The sequence below is a fragment of the Hypanus sabinus genome, chromosome 15 (genome assembly GCF_030144855.1).
Source record: "Hypanus sabinus isolate sHypSab1 chromosome 15, sHypSab1.hap1, whole genome shotgun sequence".
Lineage (NCBI taxonomy): Eukaryota > Metazoa > Chordata > Chondrichthyes > Myliobatiformes > Dasyatidae > Hypanus > Hypanus sabinus.
In genome coordinates, this window is record NC_082720.1 from 24,979,702 (window position 1) to 24,993,734 (window position 14,033).

Sequence of the window (14,033 nt, forward strand, 5' to 3'; positions counted from 1 at the left end):
ATAGAACGTTTATAGTTTTCTGTTTATACATTACCCAATTGCACTTCACAAGTCCTCAACATTATTTAGTCAAGTCACTCTTCTCCATTAAAAGATGCAAGCTTTGAGTACAATTCATAAGTATTGCCTTGTGTTCTGTAGTTTACTTTAAAAGTAAAACTACTTTTAATACCATCTAACTGTTCCTTAATACATGCAAATCCAATTCATTTCCTTCACTGAAGGATATTTCATATATGGTATTAATTATTAAACATCATTCTCTCAATGTCTAAAAAGAAACCCAAGTTAATGTCTGAAAATGCCCACTCTAAACTAAGGAGCCTGTTATTTGCCCGTATGTGCTTAGTCTGACAGAGTGAGAGTGAAAGAGCTTTATACAAGTGTAGAAGGTGACATTGCTCTTCTACTGAGAAATCAAAAAAGCTGTAAACAGTAAAGTCATTAGCAGTTCTGAATTACTGAAAAATAGGTAACATGCCTATCAGTCACATATGAAAAATATAATCCCTGGAATGGAATTTTTCTTGATAAGAGAAGCTGCTCAGTAATGAGAGACACCAAAGAACTGATTATTTACATCAGAAAGAGGAAACAGAAGGTCCCCGAGCCAGCCCCCTTCAGGGGATCTGAGGTGGAGAGTGTCAGTAACTTTAAATTCCTTGATATTATCATTTTAGAGGATCAGTCCTTTGACCAGCACATAATTGCCTTTACAAAGAAGACACAACTGTGTCTCTTCTTTCTTCAAAGTTTACACAAATTTGGCATGACATCTAAAACTTTGACAAACTTCTATAGATACACAGTGGAGAGAATCCCATGGTTGCATCACAGCCTGTTGTGGAAACACCAATGCCCACGAATGAAAAAGCCTACAAAAAGAAATGTATACAGCCCTGTCCATCGCAGGAAACTGCCCATCATTGAACACGTCGACAAAGAGGGCTGACACAAGAAAGCGGCAGCCATCAACAAGGCCAAGCATTCAAGTTCAGAAACAGTTATTACCCTTCAACCATCGGGCTCCTGGGCCAGAGTGGATAACTTCACTCACCTCAACACTGAACTGATTCCATAACCTATGGATTCACTTTCATGGATTCTACAGATCATGTTCTCAATATTTATTGCTTATTATTTATCTATTTATTTATTTATTATCATTAATATTGATTGTTTTTGTATTTGCACAAGCGTTTTTTGCCCATTGATTGTCCATCTTTATTTGTGTGTAGTTTTTCATTGATTCTATTGTGCTCTTTGTATCTAGTGTGAATGCCTGCTAGAAAATGAATCTTGGGCTAATATATAATGATGTATACATATTGAGATAGTAAATTTACTTTGAACTTTAAAGGACTTGTATAATTATTTTTCCTTTTCAAATATGCAGTCTACTGGAGGATTTCTGAAAAGTAGCTGTTGTACAAACAAGGTAGCCAATTTATGCATAGCAAGATTCCAGAAAACAACAATTAAATAAAGGTCATATTATCCATTTTGGAATGAATTTAGGCTAAATGTCTTACAGTTCTTCCGACAGACAGTGCAGAAGGAATTTAATGATCTCATCTTATCTGAAAAATGGCACCTCCAGAAATGTGTCGTACCAAACTAGCAGCTTCAGATTTTTGCATAAACTGCTACAGTTTGAATCACTGATTCAGTGTGCTAAGGCAGGAACTGTCAATGTGAATACTAGTGACTTTGTTCATTCATCTAGATGCAGTTCAACCTTTTGTGAAAGAAAATCCATTTGAGAACATTTGACCCTACTGGTGAGGTTTTTGCAAATTTTACAAGTTCTTAAGTGCTGCAGGAACTTTCTTTTTGGTAACAGTAAAACTGAAAATGCTGGAGACATTTAGCAGATCTGGCAGCATCTATGAAAAGAAACAAAACTAGAAATTGTTTAGCGTACTTCACGTGATCTCATGACACTTGGTCATAACAGGACCATGTTGTTGATTCCATGTCAAGCTATCTGAAACTGAACTGAAGAATACACATCTTGAGAGTAAGCTTCTGATCAGTCATTCACCCCGTTTTCCAGCATCACCACTGACTGGGTTTATTTGCTGTTTCATTTCAGCTGCTGCTGACACCCTCACCTATGCCCTTCATACCTTTAAACTTCATCATTTCATTACTTTCCTAGCTGACCTCCCACCATTCACACCATGAACACTGAGTCACTTCCAAAGGCCAGGCTGTTCTTCCCTAACCTGCAGTATTATTTTTAATAGAAATTGAGGGCCGACGTCGCCCAGGATTGGCAAATGGTCATAACTTTCACCTTTGAAATCTCTCTATGTCTTAAACATCTACCAGCCCTGAGATACTTGGTGTAGTTCCGGTCTTTGTGCTTTCACTGTTTTAATTATCCCTTCACCAGATGGGATTCCTCCAGCTGCTTTTGCCCTGAGCTGCGGAATGTGTTTCTGCACTCCTCTCCATCTCTTTGTTGCTTTAAGAATCTCTTCAAAACTTTCCTCCTTAATTAGACATCATTCGATTGTCTTGTGTGGTTCAGTTTTAAATTTAGCAGGATAATTCCCTTACAAAGCACCTTGGAGCATTTCCTACATTAAGGATGCTACATACAGGCATGTCATTGCTTTAATAACCTGCTATCCTCTGCTGCTCTGACTTACAACATAAGTAATACATTGTGGTAGATAATATAACCTTAAAGTCTATTAATTAGCTGGGTTTAGGAAACAATGACTAGGATGGGAAATGCACTGAAAATCTCATAGTAAATTAATTTCATATATCAACGTGGTCTCCAGAATATAACTTTTGCAGCCTCTGTGTACCAGAATTACTCTTTCACTCCCCGTTCAAGACACAAACACGAAAGGAATAGTGTTATAATGCTCGTTATGACTGCCTATTGTCATACAGAGGCATAGTGTCATAGAAAAGTACACCACAGATACTGGCCCTTTAGTCTATGGCTTCTTCATTTGTAGCTGCAGTGCAGATAGTGATGGAATTGAAATAAAAATCCCAATAATCTTTCAAACAATCGAATCAAATTTGATAGTGGTCAGGTATATATCAGCATATTTTGTTGACCTACTTCAAGCAGCCCCTCGTGACCAAAAGGGCTAGAGATGAGGTATGAAACAGCAAGGTGTACATGACCAAAACACACACAAAATGTCAGAAGACTCAGCAGGTCAGGCAGCATCAATGGAAATAAATAATCCATCAACCGTTCAGGCCGAGACTTTTAATGAGTACTGGAAAGGAATGGGGAAAGATGCCGGAAAAAGAAGGTGGAGGATGGGAAGGAGGACAAACTATAAGGTGAAAGGTGAAGCCAAGTAGGTGGGAGAAAGGGAATGAAGTAAGAAGCTGGAAGGTGACAGGTGGAAAAAGCAAAGGGCTGATGATGAAGGAATTTGATAGGAGAGGAGAGTAGACCACGACAGTCATGCAAGGAGGAAGGGCACCAGAGGGAGGTGATAGGCAAGTGTACAGAGGTGGTAAAAGGCCAGAGTGGGGAATTGAAGAAGAGGGAAGGGGGAGGGGAAATATGTTACCGGACGTTGGAGAAATCAATGTTCATGCCATTAGGTTGGAAGCTACCTAGACAGAATTTGAGGAGTTGCTCCTCCAACCAAAGGGTGGCCTCATTTTAGTAGAACAGGAGGCCATTGTCCTACATATCAGAAAGAGAGTGGGGATAAGAATCTAAATGGTTGGCCACCAGGAAATTGCACTTCTTGCAGATGGAATGGAGGTGCTGAACTAAGTGATTTCCCATTTTAATTTGGGTCTCACCAGAGTAGAGGAGGCCGCATCAGGAGCTCTGGGCATGGTAAATGACTCCATGGATTCACAAGTGAAGAGTTTCCTCACCTGAAAAGACTGTTTGGAGCCTGAATAGAGGTGAGGGAGCAGGTGAACGGCAGGTTTAGAAGTTCTGCTGCTTGCAGGGATAAGTGACAGGAGGGAGACTAGTGGGGGGGGGGGGGATGAATGGACAAGGTAATCATGGAGGGGGCAATCCCTGTGGAAAGCAGAGGGTGAGGAGGGGAAGGTAAAGATGTGTTTGAGGTAGGGTCCTGTTGAAGACAGCAGAAGTTTCAGAGAATGATGTGTTGGATGTGAAGGCTTATAGGGTGGTAGGTGAGGATCAGAGAAATTCTATCTCTGTTAAAGCTGCAGGAAGATGGGCTGAGCACAAATTGCCAGGAAATAGAGGAGAAGTAGGAGAGGGCAGAATCAATTGTAGAGGAAGGGAAACTTTGTTCTTTGAATAAAGAAGGCACACTGATATCCTGCAAGGAAAGCCTCATCCTGTGAATAGATGCAGCAGGGACAAAGGTACAGAGAAATGGGAATGAGAAGTTTACGGGAAACAGTGTGGGAAAAGATACAGTAAGGATAGCCGTGAGAGTTATTGAGTTTATGTCAGATATCAATCAACAACTTGTCTCCAGAGTTTGAGGCAGAGAGATTGAGAAAAGGGAAAAAGGTCTCAGAAATGGACCTAGTGAATTTAAGGATATGGTGGAAGTTTGAGACAAAGTTGATGATATTCACGAGCTGCATGAAGCGGCCCCAATATAACCATCAATGCTGCGCCAAAAGAGTTGAGAAGCATTACCAGTGAAGGCTTGGGACATGAATTGTTCCACATAGCGAATGAAATGGTGTTTGCCCATGCCTTCACCTTGAGCTTGGAGAAAGTGTGAGAAGCCGAAAGAGGAATTTGTGAGAATGAGATAGAGTTCCATCAGAAAAAGATAGGGTGGTGGTAGAGAGGATCTGGTAGGATCTGTTGTCAAGAAAGAAGTAGAGAGCTTTAAGGCTTTCTTAATGGAGGATTGGAGTGTATAGGGACTAGACATCCATAGTGAAAATGAGGTGATCAGGGCTAGGGACTTGAGAGTTGTTGAAGAGGCTGAGAGCATGTGAAGTGTCAAGGATATAGGTGAACCAAGGGGGATAAAATTTAAGTGTGTGTAACCTATATATTGGTTCAAACAGTGCAAAAGACATCCATGTCATGAAGCTGGTGTGTGACCTTTGAATTGCTTATGTGATGGGTTTAAATCTTGAATTGCTTATGTGATGGGTTTAAATCTTGAATTGCTTATGTGATGGGTTTAAATCTTGTTAGTATCATTTCCAGTCTGCCAGCAACAGCACTTAGAGAGTTTTCTTTTGTTATTGCTATGCTATGTTATTGCATTTCCCCTTAAGCACACTGCTTGCTGTTCCTCTGTAAGGACACTATGCATGGTCCTGAGGATGGTCTCACTTCACGGCTCAGTGTTTTGGAAGAAACACAGTAATGGTTCTGAGCAAGCAAGGGAATGGAATTGAAAAGAAGAATCAGCCATGTTTAAATTGTGCAGAAGAAGGCCCTTTATTTGTAATCCTAATGTATTTGAATACTATACTGTAAATTGTAGTATACCACTATGTTGCCTATAAATGGACTGAGTAAATTGTATACCATTTATGTTGCCTATAAATGGACTGAGTAAATTGTATACCATTTATGTTGCCTATAAATGGACTGAGTGGACTAATTTTGCTCTGATATTCTATAGTCTTATGTACGCTGTCTCAGGTGTGGCAATATAGAAAATCCACATTTCTATTCAACACAACAGTATATCAGTTTACATTCCGAAGAAGTGGACATGATAATGTCAGGCTCTGGCTCCTAGTAACAAAACCAGTGTCACAGAATAGGTTAACCTTGCATTCGTTGCTTGTTTCACTTTTGTGGAACTGAACAAGGAGTAAGTCCATGGGCTATGCTAGGACATTCTCCACAATACCCAAGATCCTCAGCCGACCTTCCTGTCTCTAGGTTCACAAGTGACTGCCACTACTTACCAAAACTATCTTAGTAAGTCTGGAAACTAATTTGCCTTTATCTTGCCATCAGCTGTATCAGCTCGTAGCTGCACTTCCTCATCTAGTATGACGCCAAGATTTGGGTGGACCAGATCTCTGATCCAAGCATGCAAATGATCTCAGGAAGCTCCAAGCATAAAGTAATCCCTTAGCAAAAAGAAAGGCCCTTTATCTGTATTCCTAATTTATTTGAGTACAATACTGTAAACTGTAGTATACCATTTACGTTGCCTATAAAATTGTGGACTTTTTGAATGTTTGTAATGTAATGGGTCAACAGCACTAAATTGCTGACAAAAAAAAGTGATTCAAATAATTACCATTGCCTGAAGATGCATTAATCTTGTGATTAGGCATTATTGTTTTCTTGGCATGGGGAGGATAGAATAAAGTTCACTGCAGTATTTACACTGTGCAGAGGGACTGCAGTCTAATACGCACCATCATCACATCACTTCTGTTCGCCAACAGAATGAAGATGAATACTAATGAGCTCTGTAATTATTCCGTACACATACATCTATTACTTTACCTTCCATGAAAGTGATTGTGACAGGTGCAGGAAATGTACTGTCTCTGTTGTGTGTTTGGGATTTATCTGTATGTAATAATATGTGGGCAACAGCCAATTCCCTTTAAACAAACTCCAGAGCTTCTGTGAAAAAAGCACTCAAGAGATAAAGTTTTATTTGCTCCCAATTGACTCGCTGAATGGAAATTTCAGTGTGCCTGAAACAGTCAGGGGTAACTTTGGCAGATGTTGCAATTACATAGTGCGATGTTTTTGGATATATCATAATTTGCCAACTCTATTGCTATACAATGTTTCGCCCTGCACGAGATATAATGGAAATATACTTCTAATGCAAATGGCACTTTATAATTTATAATTATCCACTTCCCATTCATTGCGATATAAAGCAAGATCATTGTAGCAAATCGTGTGGCCGTAAGCTGCTGATATATTCAATTGAATGTTATGGCATTAGGTTTCTCAGGGCCTACACAGCAAAACAAACAAGTCTATAGTAAAAAATGTGAATGATTGAAATCGGAAGAAAGGTCAGCTCTCCAATTTTCATCAATTTGACAAGACAATTCACTCGAAGTTTGTTTTAAAGAAAGGGAATTGTACGTGAACTTAGAAAAACGTGCATGACTTACATAGGATATATAACATGATAAAATAGGAGCAGGAGTTCGCAACTCATCTCCTCAAATCATTATGCAATATGATCTTAGCTAACACTGGAAAACAACGATTTTGCTTCCTGAATACTTTTGGGTGTATTTTATGGATTTTGCGCTGTTGGTCATGAAAATTGCCATGACATTTCCCTATCCCACATAATTGTTTTAAAATCACCTACATTTGTTAGTTCAATTGATAATTCAAGCCAATTAAAATGTTGCTCACAATGAAAGCTGAAAACATGAAGTGCAACATGCCACTAAAGGTTCATTTTCTGCCTTCTCATTCAGACTTCCTCCCTGTAAATCTTGATACTGTCAGTGACGAGCCTGGTGAAAGGTTTCACCAGGACTTTGTGGTCATGGAGAAGTAGTATCAGGGCAACTGAAATCCATCAATGCTGGCTGATTATTAGTAAATGCTTAGGCAAGAAGCCTCGGACATGGAGTACAAATGAAAATCATCAACAAAGTGTTTGTAGCTTAGTTGAACTACTGCAAAGCATCAGCAATGTTACGTAATTAAATGCATTATATCCCATAAAAGCATTTCAGGATGTATATTATATACATTTCTCTGACATTAAATTGGATCTTTGAACCTTTGAACACTTAATATCTTGTTTCTCCAGATTCCTACATGATATAAGAAGCCTGAAATTATATTTGTGTTCAGCTATAACCAGTCTATCATAAACAATTTTTAAAAAATCTGAGAAAGGAACACTTTGCAAAAAAATTGTTGTCCAGTGTAATTTGCTTTAGGCTTCCACTCCTGTGTCTGTTTCTCATTGTTTACAATTCACTCAATCTTAAACTAATATATCTACCTCCTCTTTAAATGTCTCCAATGATCTAGCCTCTACAGGTTTCTAGAGTAGGGAGTTCTTGTGATTTGCCAATATGTGAAAAAAGATACCGTGGGTATATATGCCCGTGATAATAAAATTGAAGTGAAATTGAAAAATCCCTACATCTTTCAGCTTTAGAGTCGAGGCTTACCCTATTGTGTCCAACCAGGCTGTGCTAAAAGTTGTACGATTTCTATCAATAAACAACAAATGCAAATTAGTGGAATCATTTTTATCTGGCACTCCAATGAATGCTAATTGTAGATGCTGCAAGTTCTCTTGGTTGGTTATAGAGTCACAGAGAGATACCGCACACGCAGTAAAAACTTACTTAGTGGCAAGTCACTTGTCCCTGCATTCCTCCAGTCCATTCTCATTCCGAGATTAGTGTCATTATCCTGCCATATTTCTACAGCGATTCTCAACTTAAACTCAGCACGTTCCATTTAAGCATGTTTCTACCTGGGCTCAGTATGGAATTCAACAAGTACAGACGACTACCATTTCAAGCATGCCTTACTTTTATTTCAAATTTCCATGATTTAAAGAATGTTCTTTGTGCCTTTTCAGAAAATAGTTTTCTTGCGCTATAGACCAGTCTTTCTGTAGTTTATTTGTTTGTCCCATTACCATCCTCTTTCACATAATAAAATTAATCTTTTTAGTCACTTAATCCTTCCTGCTTTACATTCTATCAGAGGCTTTCCCTTTTGTCTTCCCATCCCCTTGCCCCGTTCTTTGCTTCATAAAGCCCTATTATCTGTAACTTTTTCAAGATCGGTTGAAAGATCACCCTGAGAGAGTCCCAGTTCTCTCTCACAGATATTGGAACGTGGAAGAATGGTGTTTCTTCGTTATGATATCCCATATCTTTAGCACTCTATTGTTGTGTTGTGGTCCAACAATATTTTAGGATAGTGATCAACAACCATTTTAAGCCCGAGATCCCCTACCTCGGCCTCAGTGAAAGGCAAGATCAACCCCAAATCAATTAGTTACACACATGCTCACTGGGCAGAGAAGACCGGAAGTAAAACCCCACAACCCGGAAGTAGAAAGAATGTATGTACACCAGGGGGCACCACCCTTTTTTTGCACTGCGCACCGGTTTAATATTGACAATATTCTTGCGAACCAGCCAACGGAGGGGGGTGGGGGGGGGGTGTTAAACACAACTGGAATACAGTGACACTCAAAGCAGGTTCCTTACATCCAGTATATTCTGCAATTTAGTTTACGTGGCTCTCAGCACTTAGCTTCTGTCCCACTTGCTCACGTTTTTTCCGCTGAAAAAACTCAGTGGGTTTGTCTTAAACTGCAGGGTGCTTGGACTCAAGGTACCAAAGCAGTTTTGAGGGTTTCATTGCCTCATTAGACAGCCTCTGGGCCTGAACTACAGCCACCAGCCTGCCCACCACCAGATGCCTTGGCCAGGTGTGGCTGGTCGCGAGTGGGGTAAGAGGACAAGGTCAGGGACGGAGGTCCCCGTGCCGGGGCTGTGGTGGTCGCAATCCGGAGAGAGCGACCAACCAGGCCAGGAGTGCGTGCCCCCCCCCCCGCCCCCTGTAGGATCTATCGGCCAACAAAAGTTTGGCTGGAGGGATGATTGCAGCGAGGTAGCTGCTCTGCTACCTATGAAACCCTGAGCCCAAATTAGGTCGTCTGCGAATATTTTAGCACCGGGTTTCCCACGAACATTCGGTGTGCTAAACAGGTTTAGAGGCAGTGCCCATCTGTCCGTGCTCCAGGCCAGTAGCAACGGCACTTCCCACCGGCTGCGCGAGGCATCCGGTTAACCAGTGATCACTGAGTTTAGGCGACTGATGACCTCGCGTGCATTCAAGTTCAACAGTGGACGTGACAGGGAATGAGGAAAGATGCAGCTGACTCACATCATTTCATATCGCCAAATCACATCGTTTCCTCATGGCCTGGTGGTTGGGGACCACTGAAGTACACTGTGTAGTGCGAGGTGGGGGAGCTGCACACATGTGCTCTGGGCAGAAAGAATGGAAGTAAAACCCCGCAACCCAGAAACAATTTCTCAACAGTATTTGTGTATTTCTTTTTCCTTTTTTTTGGGATCTACCGGGAAAGTCTCAAAGATCGACCAGTCGATCGCGATCAACGGGTTGGCGACCACTATTTTAGGACAAGTTCAGCAAATACTTTTGCTTTCTACTTCCAACCCTAGAGCTAAGTTGCTTTACTGCATTATTTTTCTGAAAGACCATGGCTATCTTTCATAATTTGTCAGTTAGATTACTCAGACTCTTTTGGATTCTTGTGTGAGATGGGAGGACTGCTGCTGAAGGGAGAAGGATCAACAGCTGCAACCAGTATGAAGGATAGCTTCTAACAAGAATGGTGCACCAATAAATATTTGCTGCCACAAGATTCTTCCAAAATTTGGCTTTAACACACACATTATGATGGGTTGCCAAACAGATGTCTGTGGTCTTCTGCTTTTGTAGTCCATCTACTTCAAGTTTTGATGTGCTGTGCATTCAGAAGTGCTCTCTGCACACCACTGTTGCAATGTGTGGCTATTTGAGTTACTGTCACCTTCCTGTCAGCTTGAACTAGACTGGCCATTCTCCTCTTACCTCTCTCATCAACAAGGCATTTTTACCCATAGAATTGCCACTCATTCAATGATTTTTGTTTCTTGCAGCACTCTCTGTTAGCTCTAGGGACTTGCGTGAAAATCCCAGGAGATCAGCAGTTTCTGAGATACCCCTTCTGGCATGAGCAATCATTCCACAGTGGAAGTCATTTAGATCACATTTCGTCCCAATTCTAATGTTCGGTCTGAATAACAACTGAACCTCTTGACCATGTCTGCTTGCTTTTCTGGATTGTGTTGTTGCCACATGATTGGCTGATTAGATATTTACTTATCCAAGCAGGTGTACAGGTGTATCTAATGAAGTAGCCACTGAATGTAGTTGAGAGATTTTTTTCAGCAGCTCCCAACATACAGTGCTCTTCATTAAGGAATTCGCATCTCCTTCCTTGGCTCTCCTACTTTTGTAATGTTGTGTCAGTTAAGTAGAAGAAAACTGGTCCAAAGATGTAACAATCTCTGCAATCTTTGCTCTCAAAACTATGTTAAATCCATGTGAACACAAGAGATACTATAGATACTGGAAATCCAGAGTAACCCACACAAAATGCTGGAGGAACTCAGCAGGACAGGCAGCACCTATGGAAAAGAGTACAGACGGCATTTCAGGCTGAAAACAACATTTTGTTTCTGTTATTTTCAATCTAGATGACTATTTTTAGTTGCAGCTGAATGCTACTACCTCCCAAAAATGATCAAGCTCCCAAAACAGGGTTAAGCAATACATTAAATTTGGCCCTGACATTAGAATTTTGCAGATGCTATAAAAGTCTGCTAGTGCTGTTGGAGAGCTTGGTACTCCAGCCCACCCTGCCTTGGGCAGAAATCATGCCCTACTGCAAAAATCTAACCTTCTGTCTTTGTACTGCTTTGACCATATGTTACTGTTTAAAGGGCCTATTGCAAAACAAACTATAATTGGCAATATTGCTCCAAGCCTTAAAGAGTTACAGTCACATTATCTAGTCCAGTGCAAGCTGAAGGCCCTTTGAAAGACAAGCAAACACCACTTCTGGATCTACGCCCCCCATTTCATTCCGCCAAGCCCTTGTTTAATGCTTGAGGTGAGTATGCAATGAATCACGAATACTGAACTTGTATTGTTATGGGTACCCATCTTTTATTGGTTAATTAGTTTTAATTGTTGAAAATGACAATCTCTATAGTTAACTTAATTCATGTTTGTTTAGAAAATCTGTATTTAATAGAAAGAGTGCTTAAAGATATGGTTCCAATTGTGTTGGACTTAATTGGAGGGATTCCAGTGAAACACTAATCAGTTTTTCTCCTGTATTTAAGAGCCAGCTATTGTCTACAAGATAATATATTTTAAAATGCTTTTAAAAATAATAAGCCAATACAGTTACTTTGCAGCAGGCGGTTGTGTGTTCTGAATTAGTAGTGCTTTACCAAAGATTATTGCATTGGAATTTTATACTTGTATATCCTCTGTCTGTGCAACTTGTCATCAATTTTATAGACAATCAGAAATATGCATTGAAACATTCATTAAATCATTTATTTACTTAGCAGCACAGTGAAGAGTAGCCCTCCTGGCCTTCAGGCAACACTGCCCCAGCAACCCCCAACAAACCTGATTAGCTCTAACCTAATCTCAGGACAATTCACAATCACCTGGTGCATCTTTGGATTGTGAGAGGAAACTGGAGGAGCTGGAGAACACTTATGCATTCCACAGGGAAGACATACTTGAGGCAGGTGAAAGATCTTTAGAGTGGCATTTAGGAAGTGGATTTCAAGAGGCAAATAATGAAGAAACTTCATGATTACTCAGGTTTTGTGGTAGTTCTACATATGTAAAAGGACTGAGCTCACTGTGGTATTTGTACACTGAAAGCTCATGTTTTTCGTGAAGTAGAATCAAAGTAGAACCATGAATGAAGACACAAGAGACCTCAAATTTTGGAATCTGGAATAATATACAAAAAACTAGAGGAACTCAGTGTGCCAGTCAGTGTCTGTAGAGTATTCCAACCTAAAATATCAACTTTCCATTTTCTTCAGCAGATGCTGCCTGATCCATTGAGTTCCTCCAGCATCTTGTTTGCTGCTGTAGAATAAATGGTGTGGCCAGGACAAGGATACCAAGGTTCAGAACCTCCCAAAGTCTGGCCAGAGTAGCACTGATATCATTTAGTTTGAAGATGATTGAGGAATTGATGAATGGTTTCAGGACTGGGTAAATGGAGATGTAATTATTACAGTGGTTCAGACAGTTTGAGATGGAGGAAAATGGGGTCAGAAATGCAAACCAACATCTAATGGAGTGGAGGAATCACAAATAATTTAGTTGGAGATTATCAACTGCTCCCTTCTCATGCCAGTTTTTGGCTTTTAATACTGTCCAGCTGGCGCTTTCTGTTGGAAAACACTCGATAGCTGACTGGCAGACTAAAGAAGTTTACCAGGCCTTTGACTTGAAATCATCTGTGGAAATTGATATCAGCTGCTGCTGGCTTCCTGCTTAAGATAAAATTGGCCCCTGAAGCTCATAATTAGACATATTCGTCTTGAAGATAATGCATCCCAGCTTTCAGATGAATTCTCCAGTTGCGCATTTCAGCATTCTGGGTCTTCTATATTTGTGAGCTTCATTGGGCTCTGCCAACTTGGAATCAAAACAGCCAACATATGTTGCAGTAAAATGGGATAATTCTTACTAACTACGTTCTTAGGACAGGAGTTTCTCTCACTCAGCATCACTTTCACAGTAGGAAATAGATGCAAGTATAGTTGCTGCACAATCATAAGAATGTGTGGAATAGAACGGACCATTCAGGCATAATTACCATGCTAGAGGATGTGGATTTTAGGTTAATTCTCCTTTTCAATTTATGTTCTGAATTCCTATTTCTAGCTGATCGAGTGTAAATGCAATGAAGAATTCTACCCCATTCCTCTTGCAGGCAGCAACATCCACATCCCAAAACTGATCTCTCAACTTTCCTCTAATCCACTTAAATGCCCTGCCCCTCATTATTGCCCTCTCAGTTTTGGGTCAAAGCTTACTTCTACTTACCATGACTGGACCTCTCATAATTGATATATCTCTATTAAATCTCCTCTTCACTCTCCTTTATTCCACATCAAACAACTCAGCCAAGATAGGCATTCCTAATAACTATAGTTCTCCAACCTTACAACATCCTTACAAATCTCCTCTGCAGCCTATAGACTACAGCTCCACTTTCACTTCAATAATTCCAAGCAAACTCATCACCAAACTAAGAGTTCTGGGAATCAATACCTCTTTCTGCAATTGGATTCTTGACCTCCTGACCTATAGACTGCAATCAGGATAGGCATCAACACTTCTACTATGTTTATTCTCCGCACTGCTGCTCCACAATGTTGTGTCCTCAAACCCCTGCTCCAATCCATGTGCAGTCATAACTACATAGTCATTTTCAACTCTGACTCCATCTACAAGTTTGTAGATGGTACAGTTGGATTCT